At 41.0% G+C, this 5,730-nt stretch overlaps 1 pseudogene; it reads right to left on the bottom strand.

Annotated features, from left to right (window-relative positions):
* Positions 1 to 3,058: 3,058 nt before the first annotated feature.
* LOC101149468 (heterogeneous nuclear ribonucleoprotein A1-like) lies at positions 3,059 to 4,012 on the bottom strand (annotated as a pseudogene).
* Positions 4,013 to 5,730: the final 1,718 nt, after the last annotated feature.

The following is a 5,730-nucleotide window of genomic DNA, read 5'->3' as shown; positions in this document are numbered from 1 at the left end:
GAATATGTATTCTGCTGTTTTGGGGTGGAGTGTTTTATATTTATCTGTTAAGTCTAGTTGGCTTATTGCATTGTTCAAATTCTCTATTTTCTTATCCTCTGTCTGAATGATCTATCCATTATTGGAACTGGGGTAAATAAGTCTCCAACTATTACTATAAAAATGTATTTATCCCCTCAATTCTGTCAATTTTTGCTTTATGTATTTTGAGGGTCTATTATTAGGTGTGTAATGTTTATAGCTGTTTAACTTGCCTGCTGTATGGAATATTTTATTAATATATTGAAACTGCCATGGCAAAATTATAACTGATACAGTGAAAGAGATCTGACCTAACCAACTCCATCTTGCTTCTAACCTCCAAGCTGTCCTTGTTCGTTCCTGGGCATAGGCTGAACTAACTTTGGAAGAAACTTAGTTTATAGTTTAAAACAAAGATGATACAGCCCTTTCCCAAAACAAACCTCCTTCTTGCCTGGGGACTAGACTGCCTTCATAAGACTGTCAAATTAGCCACAAGATTAGAAGTTATGGTTTAGGGCCAGACACAGTGGCTCACGCCTGTAATCTCAGCACTTTGGGAGGCCGAGACAGGCAGATCACTTGAGGTCAGGAGTTCAAGACCAGCCTGGCCAACACGGTAAAACTCCGTCTCTACTAAAAATACAAAAATGAGCTGGATGTGGTGGCAGGCGCCTGTAATCTCAGCTACTTGGGAGGCTGAAGCAGGAGAATTGCTTGAACCTGGGAGGCGGAGGTTGCAGTGAGCCGAGATTGCACCACCGCACTCTTGCCTGGGTGACAAGTCTCAAAAAAGAAATTATGGTTTAGGAATCATGTAGCTGGAGACTACAAGATTCTGACCCTCTCCAAATTGCTCCTAGGGATAAAATCATTATTGTAAAACCTAAGACCAGTGCTTCAGATATTTTGCAGACCCTGCACTTGATGGATCAGCTGGCACCACCCAGATCAATAAACTGGCTCAGTTGGTGTTGTAGCCCCCACCCAGGAACTGACTCAGTGCAAGAAGACAGTTTCAACTCCCTGTGATTTCATCTCTGACCAATCAGCACTCCCAGCTCACTGGTTTCCCCCTGCCCACCAAGTTGTCCTTAAAAACTCTGATCCCTGAATGCTCAGGGAGACTTATTTGAGTAATAACAAAACTCTGGTCTCCTGCACATCTGGCTCTGCATTAATTACTTTCTCTATTGCAATTCCCCTCTTTTGATAAATCAGCTCTGTCTAGGCAGTGGGCAGGGTGAACCCATTGGGCACTTACAATATAATATACTTCTTTGTCTCTTATAACCTGTTTGTTGTATAGTGAAACTATACCCATTAAACACTTAATCCCCATTTCCCACACACTTCAGCTTCTGGCAAACACCATGCTTTCTGTCACTATAAATTTATCACTCTAGGAAACTCATTTAAGAGGAATCATACAATGTTTGTCTTTTTTGTTACTGGCTTATTTCATGTCGCATAATATCTTCAAGTTTCATCTGTGTTGTAGGAAGTGTCAAAATTTCCTTCATTTTTAAGACCAAGTAATATTCCACTGATGCATATATACCACATTTTATCCATTCATCTGTCACTGGTTACTTCGTTGCTCCCACCTTTTGGCTTTTGTGAATAATGCCGCTATGAACACAAGTGTGCAAATATCTTGAGTTCCTGCCATCATTTCTTTTGGATATATACCCAGAAGCAGATCACGTGGTAATTCTATGTTTAATTTTTTGAGGAATCATACCATTTTCCAGAGGCTGCATTTTACATTCCCACCAGCAATACACAAGGGTTTCAATTTCTCCACATCCTCACTCACTATCACTTGTTATTTTCTTTTGGTTTTTTAAAAAATGATAGTTTTTCAGAGTTTATCTTACTTGGAGTTTGTTGAGCATCTTGAATTTGTAGATTTGTATTTTTCATTGAGTTTAGGAAGTTTTCAAGCATTATTTCTGTGGCAGTCCAGGTCTCACTAATGTAGGCCTCCATAACAACTGTTTTAGTACTAAGTGGTTAAGTTAAATATTCAAAGCTGAAACAGCCAATGCCCTTTATACAAAGGCTGGAATGTAAGAAATGCCCACCAAGGGTTTTGCCTAGGCCTTTCCTGGGCCTCAAAGCATTACAAAATAACAAAGGAATTCTTAATAGGACCCATTTAGAATTAAAAAAGTTTTACCGGGGATCTGAAGGAACTCCCCAAACCTCTGCGATTTAGCAGGAGACCAGATAAGGGTAATCACCTCCGGCACCTGGACCCATTTAGATTAAGTAAATTTACTGAGGCTCCAGAGGAAGGTCTTCAAGACTCAGACCTTAGTTATAGATTAAAAGAAGCTAATCACTTATGTCTTTAGATGAATGCACACTTACACGTAGACATATAGCTTAGAAGGTATATAAGCTTTGGAAAACTTTGTAATTTTGAGTTGGTCTGGCAATAATTTCCAGGCCTTCTCCCTGTAACCGGTTACAGAAATAAAAAAACTCTCTTTCTCCCCAGTTCATTTGCATCTTGTTATTGGGCAGCGAGAAATAGCAGCCCGACCCTCAGTTTGGTCTGGGAACATTTCTTCAACTAGTCTTTCTGCCTCTTTCTTTCTCTCTTTCCTTCTGGTATTCACATTATGCATATGTTTGTCTGCTTGATGGTGTCCCCTGGGTCCCTTAGGCTCTGTTCACTTTTCCTTTTTTTTTTTTTTTTAATTTAAGATATTTATTCAGCATCACCATTAGGCTATTAGATTTAGCAATCAATATCATGGGTGCAAAAAATAAAACTACATTAAAACCCTTTGTTGGAACGCTTTACACTTTCCAAAGAACAGAAACTAAAATAACCTGTTATGCAATTATTCACAAATACAGTCCTCAAGTTTTTTGCCCATACACATGAGCATTTGTCTAAAACATGTCTTCTTTGTAGCAGCTAAGCCCTGCCATCACTGTGCTTGGCTGAGTTCACAAATCTGTTGTAACCTGTAGCTTCCATCACTTCTCTGGCTCCTCTGTCTTACTAAGCTTTGTTTCCTAACTAAAATCTTCTGCCACTGACATATCTACTGCTGCTATTGGAACTGCCATAGCCACCTTGGTTTTGTGGTTTGGCAAAGTATTGGCCTCCACCACCATAGGGGACAGAGCTTCTGCCTCCAAAGTTTCCTCCCTTCATGGGTCCAAAATGTGAAGACTGATTGTTGTAATTGACAAAATCATTGTAGCTTCCACCACCTCCATCATTACCAAATCCGTTATAGCCATCCCTCCTGCCACCATATGCACCACCACCATGGCTGCCACCAAATCCACCATGACCACTGAAGTTTCCTCCATGACTAAAGTTGTCATTCCCACCAAAACCACCTCCACGACCACCACCAAAGTTTCCAGAACCACTTCGACTTCTTTGGCTGGATGAAGCACTAGCCATCTCTTGCTTTGACAGGGCTTTTCTAGCTTCACAGTTGTGGCCATTCACAGTACGGTATTTCTGAATGACAGTCTTATCCACAGAGTCATGGTTGTCAAACGTTACAAAGGCAAAGCCCCTTTTCTTGCCACTGCTTCGGTCAGTCATGATTTCAATCACTTCAATTTTCCCATACTGTTCAAAATAATCTCTTAGGTGAAGTTCTTCAGTGTCTTCTTTAAGGCCACAAATATTTTTTTCACGGTCAAGTGGGCACCTGGTCTTTGAGAATCTTCTCTTGAGACAGCTCTCTTTGGTTCCACAGTTCTTCCAACCACCTTGCATGGCCTTGCATTCATGGCTGCATCCACCTCCTCCACAGTGGCACATGTCACAAACCCAAAGCCCCTGGAGCGCTTGGTGTTTGGATCTCTCATTACCATGCAGTTCCTGAGCATTCCCCATTGCTCAAAATGGCTCCTCAGGCTCTCATCAGTTGTTTCAAAGCTCTACCCTCCAATGAAGAGCTTCCTCAGCTGTTCGGGCTCTTTAGGAGACTCTGACTTAGACATGATGGCAGGGAGAAAAGAGACTTTAATGATGCTTCTTCGGCAGTGTCCACAGGCAAAGGAGCAAGCTGATGAATTTATCTGCCAGCCTACCTCTCTGTTCACTTTTCTTCATCCTTTTTTCTTTCTGTTTCTCCAGTTCAATAATTTCAATCATCCTATCTTTAAGTTTGCAGATTCTTTATTTTACTTGCTCAAATCTGCTTTTAACCACCCCCACCCCCACCCCCACCCCCACCCCAGTGTATTTTCCCTTTTTGTTATGATACTTTTCAGCTCCAGAGTTTCCTTTAGGTTTCTCCTTATCATTTCTGTCTCTTTATTGATATTCTGATTCTAATTCGTACATTGTTTTCCTCTTTGTCCATGATTACCTTTAGCTCTTTGAGTATCTTTAACCCATTTCCCATTTGCTGTGAAAATATTCCCCAGTGACCCTTGCAGTGCAGTGAATACACCACGATAACTCATGGATTACAGTCCTAACCTTACCCCCAAATTCTGCCCACTTATTAAATACTATCATCATATACATTTCTGTTACATTAGGATTAGAGAAAAGTTCTGTTTGGAAATAACTCCAAGAACAGTTTTTATACTTTATTTTCACATTGAAGATCAGTCTGATTTGCTTCAGCCTCAAAGAGTGTGTTTATGTAAAATTAAATGAGTACTGGCGGCGAGCTGCAATTTTTTTCTAAACAAGAAACGGGTTAAGATAGTCATTCTAAAGTCTTTGTCTATGAAGTCCACTATCTGGGCCTCCTCAAGAACATTTCTTATTGACTTCTTTTATTCCTTTGAATGAGCCATACTTTATTGTTTCTTTGTATGCCTTGTGATTTTTTTTTGTAGAAACTGGACATTTGAATTTTACATTGTGATAATTCTGGAAATAATATTATCCCACTTATCCCAGGGTTTGACTTTTAAGAAATATTTTAGAGTGTCTGTGCTAGGGATCATCCTGAGGTGAAAGTTTAAGGTCTTTTCTGAACCTATGTCTTTCCCTGGGTATGCACACATGGCTTCTAAATTCCCCCATACACACAGTTGTTTTTGAATGTAAAAAAAACAAAACAGGCGGAGAGGTGGCTCATGCCTGTAATCCCAGCACTTTGGGAGGCTGAGGCAGGTGGATCACGAGGTCAGGAGATCGAGACCATCCTGGCTAACACGGTGAAACCCCATCTGTAGTAAAAATACAAAAAATTAGCCCGGCATGGTGGTACATGCCTGTAGTCCCAGCTACTCAGGAGGCTGAGGCAGGAGAATCGCTTGAACCCGGGAGGCGGAGGTTGCAATGAGACGAGGTCACACCACTGCACTCCAGCCTGAGCAACAGAGCGAGACTCCATCAAAAAAACAAAACAAAACAAAACAAACAAACAAACAAAAAAACCCAAAGGTGCAGCTCCTTTTAATGTTTTAATGCCCTAGAGACTGCTTCAGCCAATGGAGGTGAACCAATGGCAGCCAGCCTCCATGGCTACACCTCATTGATAAGAAGCAGCTATCAGCAATTATAACACAGAGCCCCAATATCTGGAGGACAAAGTCCTAATTTCCCACTCTGGCTTCAGCAAGCCATGTCAGAAACATGTCATGGCTGCCTGCCATGGGACTTATGGGTGGGTATCCAATACAAGCTGAAATCAACCAATATTAGCCACAATTTACCAACCAACCTTTCCTTTGGAAGCTGCAAGTATTCAAATTGATCCCAGA

The sequence above is a fragment of the Gorilla gorilla genome, chromosome 2 (genome assembly GCF_029281585.2).
Source record: "Gorilla gorilla gorilla isolate KB3781 chromosome 2, NHGRI_mGorGor1-v2.1_pri, whole genome shotgun sequence".
Lineage (NCBI taxonomy): Eukaryota > Metazoa > Chordata > Mammalia > Primates > Hominidae > Gorilla > Gorilla gorilla.
This window is presented reverse-complemented; position numbering and strand designations above follow the sequence as displayed.